Source organism: Microcaecilia unicolor, chromosome 10, assembly GCF_901765095.1.
Source record: "Microcaecilia unicolor chromosome 10, aMicUni1.1, whole genome shotgun sequence".
Classification (NCBI taxonomy): Eukaryota; Metazoa; Chordata; class Amphibia; order Gymnophiona; family Siphonopidae; genus Microcaecilia; species Microcaecilia unicolor.
This window is the reverse complement of record NC_044040.1, coordinates 87,493,649-87,511,459: the sequence shown is the minus strand read 5'-3', so window position 1 is coordinate 87,511,459 and position 17,811 is coordinate 87,493,649. Positions and strand designations below refer to the sequence as shown.

The following is a 17,811-nucleotide window of genomic DNA, read 5'->3' as shown; positions in this document are numbered from 1 at the left end:
ATAAGCAGTGGATTTTCCCCAAGTCTATTTTAATAATGGTTTACGGACTTTTCTTTTAGGAAGCTATCCAAGTTGTTTAAACCCTGATAAGCTAACTTCTTTTACTACATTCTCTAGCAATGAATTCCAAAGTTTAATTACACGTTGAGTAGTAGCGTAGCTACGGGGGGCTTGTGCCCCCCCAAATTGGCTCTGGGCCACTGGTTTGGCTAGTGGATGTCCCCAACCCCTGCCAGCTTTGTCCAGCGCTGGCCTCTGGCACTGCTGCATTGCCTGCCCTGATCTCTCTTCCCTTCACGTCCGTGGAAGAGAAAGCAGGACAGAAAATGCAGCAGTGCTGGAGACCAGGGCTGGACAAAGAATTCAGCTGGCGTAGGTTGGGGACCCCCACTAGCCAAGGTATGTGTGGCAGTGGCGGTGTTTCAGCTGGTGGGGGTTGGGGACCCCCGCCAGCCAAGGTATAGGCAGCAGCGGTAGTGGGTGGGGAGCAGCAGGGCGGCAGGGTGGGGGGGGTGACAGGGTGGTGGTGGTGGGGTGTGACAGGACTGCGGACCAAAATGTGCCCCCCCCCCCCCACTTTGGGCTCTGATCCCTTTCCACCTCGAGGTCTGGCTACACCCCTGACGTTGAGTGAAGAAATATTTTCTCTGATTTGTTTTAAATATACTACTTTGTAGCTTCATTGCATGCCCCCTAGTCCTATTATTTTTGGAAAGAGTAAACAAGCGAGTCATATCTACCCATTCCACTCCACTCATTATTTTATAGACCTCTATCATATCTCCCCTCAACCATCTTTTCTCTGAGCTGAAGAGCCCTAGCCACTTTAGCCTTTCCTTATAGGGAACTTGTCCCATCCCCTTTATCATTTTCGTTGCCCTTCTCTGTACCTTTTCCAATTCCACTATATCTCTTTAGAGATGCGGTAACCAAAATTGCACACAATATTTGGGGTGCAGTCGCACCATGGAGCGATACAAAGGCATTTTAACATCCACATTTTTGTTTTCCATTTCTTGCCTAATAATACCTAACATTCTATTTGCTTTCTTAGCTGCTGCTGCACACTGAGCAGAGGGTTTCAATGCATCATCAACAGTGATGCCTAGATCCCTTTCCTGGTCGGTGACTCCTAATGTGGAACCTTGCATTGCTTAGCTATAGTTGGGTTCCTCTTTCTCACATGTATCACTTTGTACTTGCTCACATTAAATGTCATCTGCCATTTGGATGCCCAGTCTCGTAAGGTCCTCTTGCAAGTTTTCACAATCCTCTTGCAATTTAACAACTTTGAATAACTTTGTGTCATCAGCAAATTTACCTCACTAGTTACTTCCATCTTTAGATCATTTATAAATTTATTAAAAAACAGCGGTCCCAGCACAGACCTCTGGGGAACCCCACTAACTACCCTTCTCCATTGAGAATACTGATTCATCACCACTAGATCTTATCAAGTTAAAGGAACCACAAATATATCATCCCCATGGTCGTCAGAATGTGGGGCACCACAGGGATCTCCTCTTTCCCCGATACTCTTCAACCTCATGATGATCCCCTTGGCCAGGTTATTAGCCAAACATGACCTTAATCCAATGGCGTACCAAGGGGGGGTGGTGGTGGCGGTCCACCCCGGTTGTTGGGTGGGGGGGTGCTCCGTCGTCTCCTGCCACCACCCTGCGTTTTTTTTTTAATCCATGCAGCGACGCAGGCAGCGCCTCGTGTCTGCCCTGCTGTGTGCTGTGAAAAAAGAAAATCGCTTCGCTGGCGTCGGGCCTTCCCTCGCTATGTCCCGCCCTCGAGGAAATAGGAAGTTACCTCAAAAGAGGGCGGGACATAGCGAGGGAAGGCCCGACGCCAGCGAAGCGATTTTCTTTTTTCACAGCACACAGCAGGGCAGACACGAGGCGCTGCCTGCGTCGCTGCATGGATTAAAAAAAAACGCAGGGTGGTGGCAGGAGAAGAGGGCTCTGTCAGCTCTCCACGGAGGGGGGGAGCTCAGAGGGGAGAAGGGGACTGGGGAGGGGAGCGCTCATAGGGGAGCTCAGAGGGGAGAAGGGGACTGGGGAGGGGTGGGGGAGCTCAGAGGGGTTCTCAGAGGGGAGAAGGGGATTGGGGAGGGGTGGGGGAGCTCAGAGGAGTTCTCAGAGGGGAGAAGGGAATTGGGGAGGGGTGGAGGGGAGCTGAGAGGGGTGTTCACAGGGGAGAAGGGGTCTGAAGTTGGAACTGGGGTCTGACAAGGGGGCAGGAGGGAGAATGGGTCCATGCCTGGGGCAGATGGGAGAATGGGTCTTGGGCTGAAAAGGGGGGATGCAAAGCATGTGGTGGATAAAGGGGGCTGGAACTGGGGGCTGAAAAGGAGGGTATTTGGGATAAGGGGCTAGTGCTGGAACTGTGGGCTGAAACGGGGCAGGGGCTGAAACTGGGGGCTTTAAAGGGGACAGGGAGAACTGGCTGGGGCTGAAGCTCAGGACTGGTGAGAGAAAAGGGCTGGGGTTGAAACTAGGGGCTGAAAAGGGGACAGGGAGAAGTGGCTGGGGGCTGAAGCTCAGGACTGATGGGAGAAAAGGGCTGGGGACTGGTGGGATAGTGGGGATGAAAAGGGGGCAGGTGGGAGATGTGGGCTGGGGCTGGAACTAGGGGCAGGTGGAACTGGGGGCTGAAAAGAGGGGGCAGAGAGAGAGGGGACAGACCCTGGATGGAAGTGAGGAGTGTGAGGGAGGGCAGACCCTGGATGGATGGGAGAGGGAGGGCAGACGGATCGAAGGGGCAGAGAGAAAGGGCAGATGGTGGGTGGAAGGGGGAGAGAGAAAGAGGGCAGACTGGGGCAAATGGTGGATGGAAGGGGCAGAGATAGAGGGCAGATGTGGATGGAAGGGAGAGAGAGAGGGCAGATGTTGATGGAAGGAGGAGAGAGAGAGATGGCAGACTGGAGCAGATGTGGATGGAAGGGAGAGAGAGGGTAGACAGTGGATGGAAGGGGCAGAGAGAGAGGGCAGACAGTGGATGGAAGGGACATTAGAGAGGGCAGACACTGGATGGCAGAGAGAGAGAGTGAAGACAGATCCTGGATGGAAGGAAGACAGTGAAAAGAAGATGAGGAAAGCAGAAACCAGAGACAACAAACTGTAAATATATATTTTTATTATTTTGCTTTAGGATATAGTATTATAGCTGTGTTAATAAATGTTTATAAATAGAACATGTAAATATGGTAATCTTTTTATTGGACTAAATTTAATACATTTTGACTTAACTTTCAGAGAACAAAACCCCCTTCCTCAGGCCAGGATAGGATACTGTAACAGCACTATACATGTACTGACCTGAGGAAGGAGATTTTGGCCTCTGGAAGCCAAATGTATTAGTCCAATAAAATGGTATTATTTTATTTTCTGTATTTGTTTTATTTCTATTTGTTAATTTGTAAAGTGGTGATTGGTATTTGTTAGTTTTTTCAAATTTACATCTGCTGTCTTTATATTTTGCACAGTACTAGGGGACATTTTCTGTTTCTGTGGTGTTGCATTGTATGCAGAGTCTGGCATCGGGGGTTCAGTTTAATTTTTGTCTAAATAGAAAGTTTATGATTACTTATTTTATAGTGGATTAGGGTGTATCTGTGTTTGTGAAAAAGACATGGCTTTCGGTTGGCATTGACTGCAGGATCGACGATCTGTACTAATCTGTCTGTTTTCATTTTACAATAGGTGAATTGATGTTCTAGTGCTCACTGTAGTGTTTAAGATGCTTTCCTTTTCCTTGTGTGACTCATACAAATGACTGCTTATGGTATGGTAGAATTGCTCTATAGGTCCTGAGTGTTTTGTATTCTCGGTATGCCTAGTACTGGATTTGGGGGAGGGGTGTTAAAAAATGACCGGCCCCGGGTGTCAACTACCCTAGGTACGCCACTGCCTTAATCCATTTATATATGCTGATGACGTCACCATATTTATCCCCTTTAAATCAAATTTTATCAGAAATTACTAATAAAATCACTACTGGCATGTCCACCCTAACCTCATGGGCTAATGCCTTCAAGATGAAATTAAATAAAGAAAAAACTCAATGCCTAGTCCTTTCATCTCAATACTCCCCACTTCTCCCGGCTACTCTCAATACCCCAGATGTTACTCTCTCCATCTCCAATAGCCTAAAGATCCTTGGAGTTATGATAGCCACTTATCCTTTGATAACCATGCTAAGCTCACCACGAAAAAAATGTTCAACATGATGTGGATTCTGAAACGAGTAAAATCATATTTTCCCTTGAACACTTTCAGGAACCTGGTTCAATCTACAGTCATTACCCATGTCGATTATTGCAACAGTATTTTTCTAGGCTGTAAGACCCAAGTCCTGAAAAGTGTTCAAACTGCCCAGAATACAGCAGCCAGACTTATCTTTGGCAAGTCTAGATTTGAAAGCGCATCACCCCTTCCAAGGAAGCTTCACTGGCTCCCCATCAAAGAAAGAATTCACTTCAAGGTCCATACAATGATCCATAGGATCATATCAGGAGAATCCCCTACCTATATGAACAAATTGATAGACCTTCAATGTCATCAGAAACGTATCTCAATTTACACCTTCCCAACTGCAAAGGCCAGACGAATTTCCTATTTAATATAAAAAGTTTATTCACTTTTTTAGTTTACAATTTTACTGAATACCATCAATTGGGTATTCAGGAAGCATTTCTGCACTGGAAGCATATCTACACAAACAAGCAATATACAGCAAAGAAATCAGAATGCTATATACAGGCAAAGAAATCAGAATGCTTGCTACCTCTTTGTTCTACCCTGCTTATATACTGTTTTATGAATAATCTTCTCCTGACATCACATGCATGCTGTATGCAGGCTGTACCATACCATAAATCCTTAATTTAAAGCAGAACATATGCTGTATCTGTTTTCCCTTATCCCACAGACTTTCTGGAGCCGTGCCTTTGGCTGATGTGTTACTGCCACATTCTTTTCTCATGTCCCAGGAGGTTTTAGTGTTGAAACAGCTTGTTGTAATCATGGAGCCTTCCACTCCCCATCTTTCATGCTTTTATTCAACAAATCCTCCCTTGAGGACTGATTGTTTCAGGACTCACACATCTGTTTCAGCTCCAGTCTGTTTCTTTTTACCTCCCTTCTAAATCTCCTCCCCCTTGTTATTTATGATATGCTGTGCCTGCAAGCTCTGTCTTTTCATCATCTTTATCATACATCTTTCAATATTTCTGCTGACATATTAAAGTTCTATTCATTCTTGATTTCAGTTACCATTGTCATTTTAAAAGCATCCTGGCACATCTTTGCAAACATGCTAATACACATGTTACACAGCATTAAACAGATTCAATTGTACTATAACTTATAGTCACACCACAGATACCTGTCATTCTTACTTTTCATATAAGAACAATTATAAGGATAATGCCCAATTGTATTAGCTGATGTGGCATTAAGAATTACACAAATTAAAAGCATAACATTCATTAAATCAGTTGTTACATACCATTGAGTTAAAGTCTTATTGCAGCTTGTTTTATTGCCACACTTTTCTTTGGTGGCTGTGACATTTATACTCATTGTACTTCCTCCTATAGACCAATTACCTGTTACAACATTGTGCGTGTAATTGCACTTTATCGGGGGAATGTTTTCAGTTGTCATACTATTGATTAGACACCAAAATGATGTCTGTGGATACTTGTCCGTAAGCAAGGCTTGCTTATGAATAGTCTCATTTGTCCAATGAAGGTTTCCATCATCCTTTACACATCATTTATTGGGATAACAGACATGATTTTATCATTGTAGTCCCATATATCATGGCTGGCAAGGACAAGGATGATGTCAGTCGGTGGGCACATATGATACAATCAGTCAAATTCAACATCTTGGCCGCTGTAACAAGTCTATTCTCATATGTGTTCATTGTCCATTAACAAACAACAACATCCCAATACCATCATGTTGAGGGACATGATGTTTGTTTATTCTTTGTCCATTTCAATATTATTAGTTCGTCAAATATCTGATAAATGTATCCAAGAAGTATGACCTTCCAGACGGGCAGCGGTCTGAGTAAGGGCCGTGATAGCAAAAGGCCCTACATACACAGGATCCTTCCACGTTTTATGTGTAAAGTTCTTTCGTAGTACTAGATCACCTACTTTAAAAGCACAAACATCATTAGTAGTCCCTGCCTGTGATACTACATTTGTTCGGATCATATCACTTGTCAGGTTCAACATCGGTTGTAGCTTTTGCCAGTACTGAGCTGTGCTATCAGTACGTGCTGTCTGCATCGGGAAGAAATGACGTCCTGTCTGAATTTGGAATGGGGTCAATTTTGTACGCCCATTAGGTTGGGCCCTTATTGTCATTAATGCTAATGGCAATACATCAAGCCATGTATATAATTTTTCCACCATTTCTTTATTGAGAGATTTTAATAAGACTCTCAATTTTGTTTTTAAAATACCATTGTAGCGCTCTACCAAACCATTGGAGGTGGGGCGATACACTGATACTTTCCTGTGTGTTAAACCCATAATCGTTTCCATTTCTTTCAAAATACTGTTATTGAAATGTGTCCCGTTATCAGAAATTATTCTAGACGGACACCCGTGTCTTGGCATAATATGAGTTACCAGGCATTGTACCACCTCATGTGCTGTCTCCCTTTTACATGGAAATGCTTCTATCCACCTTGAGAAAGCATCCACCCAAACCAACAAATATCTTTTTCCCTGCACTGGAACAATCATATCAGTGAAATCAATATACCATTCTTTTGCTGGGCCTTCTGGTATTGGAAGTGTCCCAGGCGATATTTTAGGACCTCTTTTAGGTATGTTAATATTACATACCATGCAATTCTGCACAACCTGTTGAATCAAGTTATCAATTTTCAAAGTCCAAAATCTTTGCTCAAATTGTTGTTTCATTGTTTCCTTATTCCAATGCATGGTTGCATGCCACCCAGTCAATACCTTAATTGCCTGGCTCATTGGCATGCAAGGTAATCCTTCTTCCTCATTAAACCATTCACTTCCCAATTGCATACATCCCTTCTTCAACCATTTTTCACTTTCCTGTCCCTCTGGCTGCCACATTTCAATCTTATCTACATTCATAAGTGGCCCTTCCTGTGTCTGTCTAGTATTATACAAAATCTTCTCACTTTGCTTAACCACCTCCGTTGCTGCTGCATCAGCCATTGCATTACCTAGTGCCTCAAAGGTTGGCCTTTCAATGTGGGCCGGGGTCCACACAACTGCAGTTTTTCTACCTTCACATTCCCTTCTTGCCAAAATATCAAACAGCAATTTCCAATATGTGTAATGTTGTAGATTTTTACCTGCACTGGTTATCATCCCCCTACGCTGCCATTTTAATATATGATACTGTAGTGAACTTGCAACGTAACCACTATCAGTATATATGGTGACATTTTGAGTCATATCAGTTTGTTGTAAGGCCGTAATAACGGCCAAAAGTTCAGCATGCTGTGCAGTATGGTCAGGAGGGGTTTTATATTGTACTTGCATTATCTTTCTTAGATTCTCATCTACCTGCACGCAAGCAAAGCCTGCAACAGTCCTTTCACAAGCTCCATCTGTAAACCATATCAACCCATCAGATAAGGGTTCAAAAGTAAGACAGTGAAATGTAGGGATTTTTATAGTATCGATCTCACCCTCTAGATCGACAGGAAAAAGCAGATCTATCTTATTTCTCTGTTCTTTAGTTAATGGTATTATTCTTATATCTTGTCCTAAAAGTACTGCTTGATATTTTCCAAATCTAGTGGCGTCAATGCCGTCTGGCTAGGGCTCAACAGCGTTTTAATCGTGTGGTTGGTATGTATTACAATAGGAACAAAAGGCATTTGTGCTCTCCATTTGCCTACTGCTGCCACAATAGCTGTCAATAACTTTGGTATTTCTTTCATTCCCTTTTCCACATGATTAAAAGAGCCTGATAAAAAAGCTACTGGTGTATTTACTTCATTATTTTGATTAATCATGGCTGCCCAACTGTTTCCCATGTCTTTTACCCACAGATGCACAGGTGATTGGATATCTATTACTGCTAAAGGTCCTGGGGATAACAAATCCCTCACAATCTTAGCCAATACTATCTTATCCTGCTCTTCCAACACAATTAGTGTATTCTTTGGTGTAGCTGCGGGCAGTTTCAAATGTTTATAAAGTCTCATTACTTTTTGTGTATAATTTGGTATCCATTGTCTGCAGTAATTTAACATTCCCAAAACAGCACGTAACTGGGTAACTGTTTGCGGTACCGGGGTTTCATTTAAAATAGATATAACTTCCGGTATAATGACCTTATGTTCTGCTGAAACATTTTGTCCTAAAAAGGTGACAGTAGACTGAGCTATAACACATTTCTCCTTATTACATTTATATCCTAACTCTCCTAATAACAAAAATAATTTTCTAGTCCATTCTAGGCATTCTGCTTCAGTCTCAGCAGACAGTAGAATATCATCTACATAGACAAACAATGACACCGTGTCAGGCAATTGACTCCTGAAATCCTTTAAATCCATCATTAGTTGTTTTGAGAATACCGATGGACTATCAGTAAAGCCTTGCGGCATCCTAGTCCACCGATATGCCTCATTCTGTACTATAAATGACGTCAAATCCCTAGACTCTGGATGAAGAGGTATTGAAAAGAATGCATTAGACAAGTCAATGAAAGTATTGTACGCATATATATTCTGGGTGTGCAAAAGGGTAGCGGGGTTTGCACAAATCGGAAATTGATTTTTTGTAACCTCATTTAGCTCTCTTAAATCATGTACTATCCTTACATTGTTTTCCCCTTTTGGAACCGGAAACAATGGGGTATTGTACGGGGATACTGAAGGTTCAATAATACCACATTTCAATAATTTACCAATGTGTTCCAGGGTTTTGGATACTAATTTAGGTCGTATGGGGTAAGGGTCTTGCTTCGGCCCCTGTGCCCCTTCTATTAATTCTATCTTGTGGGGTTTTGCATTTACGGCTAGTCCATATGGTGACTCACTTGTACTCCAAATATGTTGCGGTAATTCTTCCATAACCTTTACTTTATTTTCATTATTCAACTGTTGGACCATAGTGAGCAAACTTGGTATTTCTTTATCTCCAAAATCTAAACAAAGTCCTAATTGAGACAACAAGTCTCTACCACACAAATTTACTGGGCAATCAGGTGCCACTAAGAAGGGTACCACAGCCTCCCTTGAACCGTGCGGTTGGCATTCCAGGCGCACCAGAGTCGGCTCCGTTAGCCTTTTTCTTTGTTCTATCCCCATAAATCCCACTGTTGTTCTATACTGATTTGAAAGCTTAACTCCCTGTGGTTTTGCACATAACACAGAGGTACTCGCCCCTGTATCTATCAAAAATCTCACAGGAGTTCCATATTTGCCAATTGTCAATGTAATAAAGGGTTCCCTTGTGTCTAATCTGAAAATCATTCCCTCTTCCTGACACGGGTCGTCCGCTTCCAGTCAATAGCATTGGTCTGGAATATTCTGCCAAGTTGGAAAGGCATTCACAGTACCCTGTCCCTGTACTGCTGCCCCTGGTCCCTGTGATTGCGTCGCCGGCTGCTGTATTGCAGTCTGCGGGGCACTCGCAGGTATCCCTACTACTTGTGGCATCAATCCTTGCTGCGTCTGCATTTGTACTTGGGGCATTCCTGCATTCTGATAACATTCTGAAGCATAGTGACCATATTGCTGACATCCCCAACATTGTACATGCGCCCTCCTGTTAGGTGATAGTCCTGATCCTTGCATCCCTCGACCTCTACCCCTTCCTCTAACCATGCCTTGTCCCCTTGGTTGGTATGGCCGGCTATATCCCGGTTGTACATAGTAAATGACCTGTGGAGGTGAGGCAGAGGGCATTACCATTGTTTCCTGTTTTTTGTTTCTATCCTGTTCCTTGCTTTCCAAATCCTTTAACTGCATAGTCATTAACTTAGAAGTTAATTTAGCCTGTTCTTTCTGTGGGGTCTCTATCAGTTTACGATGCACATTACTAAAATGCATCAAAGTCTCTCTTATTTCTGGCCACGGCTTTGAGGACAGGGCAATGACAGCGTCTAAATTCTTACGCATATTATCAGGCAGTGTGGACATAAATAGGTGTAAAAATACTGCTACATTATGATCCACATCTGCATCTTGCCCTGTTTGAGCCTTATACAAATTTATACATTTTGTCAAATGCGCCGAAAAATCAGTTTTAGGATCCCATTTATTTGCCGTTATGGCTGAAAAATCAATCGGGGTTGGATACATCACATGCAGAGCTGCAGAAAGAGCAGCCTTAATATTCCCTACATATACATCCCCATCTGCAGTATGTGACGGCAGACGCTGATATCCACACTGCACTGCCAGTTGAGAAATACTAATACCTGACGCTGCACACAGGGCTTTAAAATCTCCAATAGTCAATTGAGTCCCTGCAGTTGCCTGTTCTATCCCATCTAACCATATACAAGCTCCTTTCACTATACTGGGAATTTTTGTAACTAAAGTTGTAACATCTACGGGGGTGTATGGTTTGTAATGTTGTATTCGATTGCCAGCCGCGTCCACCCGTGTCATAACTGGCATGACCTGTTCACTGAAGCTGGAGGCCAATGCCCCACAGACTTCCTGCTTTTGTTCTTCTTCCAAATCACGTTTTATTTTGTGGAACCAATTATCCCAGAATTCCAATCCCTCTTTTACAAATGTTCCATTCCCTATACCCGGGCAATTTTTGTGGACAGCCTTTAATAATTCCTGAATGTCCTCATGTGTACTAGGACCATTTTCATCGCACGGCAAGGGGAGCCGTTTTACATTTAACAAGTGTCTAGTAGCCCCCCACCATTCCTCACCATATTTAGTACTATTCAGTCTCATAAGTTCTGCAGCCACATGCGTGCCTCGAAAAATTGGCCTGGGGGGCCCTGGGGTTAAAGATGTTGGCATAGTTTTTGTTCGCTTATGAGTTGGGGTTGACATGGTCATGGGAGGCTCGGAATACATCCGCAGTCGTCCCTCAATTTCAAATTGTGTGGCTAGGTCATATTGTTCTGATGTAATTAGAGTTTTCAAATCAGGGTAAGTACCTGAATCTATATTAAACTTTCCTTTTTCTTTCTGTCTCACCCGTTTTTCCTCCTTTTTCTGTTCCCTAGTCCCCACATCACTGTCCTCATTATCCCCTCCCTTTTCACTTTCTGAATCACTGGGGGGGTCATCAAGAGCCGAATACCCAGCGCATGGCACAGGGCGCTTTGGCTTTGATTCCTTCATTTTATCAGTCGCCCTTAGGGGGCACAACGTGTCCCTGCTAGATTCATACGACGGGGGATTATTTCTTTTATACATTTCTGCCTCTTGTTGTATCCTATCTACATCAGCATGAAAAAGATCTGCTGCTACAGAAAATAAATTCCAAATTGTAAGATGCTTCTCTAAACTTTTCTGCTTATTTTTATTTTCTTGTATGTATTTCAGGAGAGATAATAATTTTGGACGATCAAACGATCCATACTGAGACCAGCTCAAAAAAGAATCTTTTGCATCATATTTGACCCATTTCTCATGTGTTTCTTCAATCTGTTTTTTTTCTAACGGGAATAATTCTATGACATGCTGCAAAGGGGTACATTTTTTTGAACTATCTAAATCTAAATACAAAGTATATACAGGGGGCTTTTCTTTCTTATCTGCCCCTTTCCCTTCCATTTTATTCTGACTATTAAAATTTCTCCTATAAAGCCACAACCTACAAAAATATACTAATGCACTTAAACAAAGAAAATATACAAAAAAGAAAACTACAAAGCTAAACAAATATACCACTAATAAGTCCACAATGTAAGCTTACTCACGCGTCTTCTCGTTTCTTTTTAGCAAGCCCAGGAGTCGTCGCCCGTATGTCCACTTCAGTAGGTTGATCACTCCCTCTTCCGTGGTGCACAGAAATCAGGCTTAAACAACGCTTGCTCTCAAAATCCTGTAAAAAACTTCGTTAACAACAAACACTTAATTTGTCATTCGTCTCGCCTTCTCTTTTCCATGTGCGGCATAAATCTTCTGTCCTGCCGCGGTCGCCACTTTTGTAGAAAAGGCCAGACGAATTTCCTATTTAATATAAAAAGTTTATTCACTTTTTTAGTTTACAATTTTACTGAATACCATCAATTGGGTATTCAGGAAGCATTTCTGCACTGGAAGCATATCTACACAAACAAGCAATATACAGCAAAGAAATCAGAATGCTATATACAGGCAAAGAAATCAGAATGCTTGCTACCTCTTTGTTCTACCCTGCTTATATACTGTTTTATGAATAATCTTCTTCTGACATCACGTGCATGCTGTATGCAGGCTGTACCATACCATAAATCCTTAATTTAAAGCAGAACATATGCTGTATCTGTTTTCCCTTATCCCACAGACTTTCTGGAGCCGTGCCTTTGGTTGATGTGTTACTGCCACATTCTTTTCTCATGTCCCAGGAGGTTTTAGTGTTGAAACAGCTTGTTGTAATCATGGAGCCTTCCACTCCCCATCTTTCATGCTTTTATTCAACAAATGGTATCAAATAAAAAACCTACTTTGCATCCAGTTTCTCCTTTTTGGGTAGTCAACTTTGGAAAGCTCTACCAAGACCCATCCGAGCAAATAACAACTACTTACCATTCAGGAAAATGCTAAAGTCCCATTATTTCAAGCAAGCTTACCCTAATGAACCAACTTAATTCTGCCAGCTCACATACACTACTCCTGCTCTGAAGATGACGCTGACTTTGACACCAATTGCACCTCTGACCTTATCCTCAAATCCCCTTATACTCAATCTCCTATCTTCTCTTTTCCATCCTTTTATACCTTATCCCTCCCTATCTCCTTCCCTTTTACCTATCCTATCCTTTCCTTGTCTACCTCCCCTATTCCAATTCATATACCCTTGGGTACTGTTGCCATTATTTTTATCACAGTTTACAATATTCTTCTTACATGCCCTTTGTAATGCTATTTTTACTATGTAAGCCATACTGAACCTGCTGTATGTGGGAAAGCGTAGGGTACAAATGTAATAATAAATAAATAAATATTTGTATTTTCTATGTGTTTGTTTCCATGCATTGAATGTGTGTTCATCTTTTGTCTTTCTCCATGCTCGTTCAAGTTTCCTGGATTGTGTTTTGAGTTTTTTTTAAATTCTGTCTGCTGTCTGCTGCTGATGCAGGAACCTTCTTTCTGCCACAGTCCACTCCCTCTGATGTAACTTTCTGCTTCTGCAAGAGCAGGCTGAAACAGAGAGAAGGTTCCTGCATCAGCGGCAGACAGCCTATGTAGCTGCTGGAGCCCTGTTTGAAGACAAGGACATTTTGAGGTAGACCGAGGGGGGGTGGGGAGTGGAGATGAGAGAGAAAAGGAGAGCTGGTCCCAAGGGGAGAGTGGGAGATGCTGGCAACAGGGGGTGGGATGGATATGTTGTTGGATCCAGGTTTGAAGGGAGGGAGAAAGATGTTGGACCCTGGGGAGGGAAGAAGGGGGAGAGGTTTTGGACCCTAGGGAAAGGAGAAAGGGACAGAGATGGTGGGCTGGGGGTGAGGGGGCAAAAATGGTGTACAGGAAGAGGAAGAGGGGGAGGGCAAAGATGGTGGACTGGGAGGAGGGGGAAAGAGAGGTTGAATCCAGAGATAGAGGGAGGAGGGAGCGAGAGAGAGAGCGAGAAGAAGAGATAAGGGACCCCGGGACAGAGGAGAGAGAGAGAGGGAGAAATACTGGTTTGGAGGGGAGAAGAGAAGTTAGATCTAGGTTTGAAAGGAGGGAGAACGAGAGAAAGAGATGTTGGACCCTGGGGAGGGGGAAAAGGGGCAGAGATGGTGGGCCAGAAGGGGGAAGAGGCAAAGATGGTGAACTGGGGGGAAAGAGGGGAAAAGATATGCACCAGTAGCACGATTTAATGAATTTGTATAGTTCTACATTAGATGTTTGTGCCACCTTACTTGGCTTCCCCGTAAGTTTTGCTCTTTGCCTATGGAGCTTTGTCTCGCTAACTCTATTACTTTTTATTATTGGAATGTCCTTTTTTCTCAACCTGATTGGGTGTTATGTTGCCTTTATCCTATAGCTTTTAATCCTTGTCCCACCCGGCCATGAGTCGAGTGTTTTTTTCCAGCTGGGCTTCTCAAGGGCTAGCTACATGGGGCCAGCTTTTTGATGAAGAGGTTTTGGTTTCTTTTCCCACGTTAAGGGCTGATTATCATATTCTTCCTATTGATATTAATGCTTATGCTCAATTGAGACATTTTTTGACGACCCCTAATATTAAATCACAAGTGTTGTGCAATGACTCTTTCTTGGAGAATCTTTGTGAGGACTCCAGAGGTACCAAAGGTCTGATTTCTTGTTTATACAAATTACAAGGAAACAATCCTGTCCCTATACTCTCTTATCATGCTAATTGGAGTCAGGAGCTCACTATTGAGGATGATGGCTGGGCAATTTTGGAAAAGGCTGTATTGAAAATATCTCTTTTGGTTCCTTATAAGGAGAATGTTGTTAAAGTGATTTATCAATGGCACCTAACTCCTGCCCGTTTACATCATATGTTTCTGGGTATTTCATCCTTGTGTTGGAGGGGCTGTGGGAAGGTTGGTACTATGGGGCACCTTTGATGGAGCTGTGTTAAGGCTAAAGCATACTGGAAGGCCATTTAACACAGGCTGCAACATTGGTTGACTCGCCCGAGCCAGTGGACGCCTGAAATATTTTTGTTTCCTAAGAAGCCATCTGGTCTTACCCAAGTGGGGGGGGGGGGGGGGGGGGGCACAAAGAAACAAAACAAAACTGAAAAAATGTTTAGAAGTGTGATTTGTGTTCTGCTTTTCCAAGATTTGGTTCTGCTGTTTTTGACCTTGAGATGTGGATGGTTCGCAGTTGAATTTTGTTGCTTATTTTTTCTTGTCTCCATTGTACTTGTGTACTTTTTGTTCTTGAAAATTATAAAGACTTCTCAAAATTAAAAAAAAAATTGCAGTTTCTGGACTACCTCAGAATCCAGACTACAAATTCTTACACATTCTCCCTTCCTGCCTCCCATCACCTCCACACACAGTCCAGTGCCTCTCCCTCCATTCCCGGCCCTGCCCACATGCTCTCACTCTCACCTGTTCTGAAGTCTTTGGTGCTGCCTCCGGCATACACCAGGCCTTTCTCTCTGACCCATCCCTCCCTTCCAAAAACAGGAAGTTGCATCAGAAGGGGCAGGACGGGTCAGAGGGGAGTGTGAGAGTGAGATAGAGCTGTAGGCAGGGCCAGGAGTGGATGCCAGACCATGCAGGGAAGAAGAGGGAGGCATAGCCATGGGGGGGCCTTGGAGGCCTTGGCCCCTCCTTTGGATTCAATCCCTTGGGCCTCATCCTATGGTGAAGAGAGATGCTGGAAGGGGAGGAGAGATGCTGTAAAGGGAAGAGAGATGCAGAATGGGGAGGAGAGATGCTGGAAGGGGAAGAGAGATGCTTAAATTTGAATTTTAAAAGTACTGCCTGAGAATCCAGAAAATCCAAAAATCCAGACTGATCTGATCCCAAGCAGTCCGGATTTTTAGACCTGTACTGTAAATACCTATTTACCCAGGTAAATGCTTTGAAAATGTAGAAATAAAATCCTACTAAAAACCACTAATGCAAAATCTGTCCTGGGGACCCTACAGCCATTTGGGTTTTCAGAATATCCACAATAAATGTAAATGAGATAAATTTTGCATCTACTGGCTCTCAAATGAACGCAGATTTACTTAGGCATATTCATTATACACAACCTGAAAACCTTACTGACATCGGGTTCCCTAGGACAGGTTTGGGAAGCTCTGCACTATCATCTGATCAATATAGATATCTGAGCTTTTTTGGATGCCATTATAAAGATAGTCATCTGCACAGTAGTACCATATCACAAACAACTTATGGGGGCTGTCACATATATGACAGTTACTTGGCAGATATTAGCAGAGTGGTTTGCCATTCGACACAAATCGGAAAATGGGCGTCCTTCTCACAGGGTCGCCCAAATCGGTATAATCGAAAGCCGATTTTGGGCGTCCCCAACTGCTTTCCGTCGCAGGGACGACCAAAGTTCACGAGGGCGTGTCAGAGGTGTAGCGAAGGCAGGACTTGGGCATGCCTAACACATGGACATCCTCGACCCATAATGGGAAAAAAGGGCGTCTCTGACGAGCATTTGGACGACTTTACCTGGTCCTGGTTTTTTTATGACCAAGGCACAAAAAGGTGCCCGAACTAACCAGATGACCAATGGAGAGAATTGGGGATGACCTCCCCTTACTCCCCCAGTGGTCACCCCCTCCCACCCTCAAAAAAATCTTTAAAAATAGTTTTTACCAGCCTCTATGCCAGCCTCAAATGTCATACTCAGGTCCATCACAGCAATGTGCAGGCAGGCGGACCCAGGCCCACCCCCCCTACCTGTTACACTTGTGGTGGTAAGTGTGAGTCCTCCAAAACACAAGGTAAGGGAGCTATGTACCTGGGAGCATCCCTAGGGTGCTCGGTTGGTGTCCTGGCATGTCAGGGGGACCAGTGCACTACGAATGTTGGCTCCTCCCACAACTAAAGGGCTTGCATTTTGTCGTTTCTGAGATGGGCGTCCTTGGTTTTCATTATCGCCGAAAATCAGAAACGACCAAGTCTAGGGATGACCATCTCTAAGGACGACTTACATTTCAGGATTTGGGTGACCCCGACTGTATTATCAAAACAAAAGATGGACGTCCATCTTGTTTTGATAATACGGGTTTCCTTGCCCCTCCATCAGGACGTTTTATGAGGATGTCATCAGCAAAACTTGGGTGTCCCTTTCAATTATGCCTCTCTATGTCTTTATTGAGGTTTCTGCTTTTTCTATAGTAGGAACATTAATGTGGCATGCCTTGCCAGGTCATCTCCGTTTAACTACTTGATTCCATCAATTTAAGAAATTATTAAAAACACACCTTTCTGTTCAAGCATACTATTGATATAGTGCAGTTTGGGCAGTTATGACAACAGCACCTTATGTTTTGGATTATGTTAGTAGTATTTTATGTTATATTTCTGTTAATCAATAATGTTTTGTTTTACAGTGGTATATATGTTTTATGGAACCTGCCTAGCTTATAAGTGGGTTAGAAGTGTTTAAAATAAAATAAATAAATAATATCCCCCCCCGGCTAATGCCAGGTACTCAATTACCAAACAAAAGTTGGTGGTTGGCTGATTTGGCCAGAAGTTGGCTATCTAATAGAAATTACAGTGTGGAATTCAAACTCAGGTTTTGGGTACAGTAGGCAAGTGACCCAGCAATTGCACCAACAGAATTCAGAGCTTTTTTGAGTCCTCTATTGTGTTCTCATTAATCAGCTATCATTTGACATGGGCATGAATTTGGATATTAAATTACTCACCTTTTCCAAATTTCATATATATGTACAATTGATAGGTCCTTCCCAACAGGGCTTGCGATCTAAATTGTACCTGAGGCAATGGAGAGTGAAACAACTTGCCCAAGGTGATAAGAAATGCCAGTGGTAGAACTGGGATTTGAGTCCTTGTTCTCTACATGCAGCTAAAAACACTTGCCTCCTTCTCCTCTAGTAGAAAATGGTATACCTCATTTCTTCAGGTGTATACTGATAAACTTGTGAGAACTAGAAAGAAAAAAAATCTTATTTTTTTGAGACTTAATTATCCTGACAACTTA

The 17,811-nt window shown here is 43.0% G+C and overlaps 1 protein-coding gene across 1 annotated transcript in view; it reads left to right on the top strand.

Annotated features, from left to right (window-relative positions):
* Positions 1–17,811, top strand: part of GRIP1 (glutamate receptor interacting protein 1) — a 675,191-nt gene that overhangs the window by 281,113 nt on the left and 376,267 nt on the right.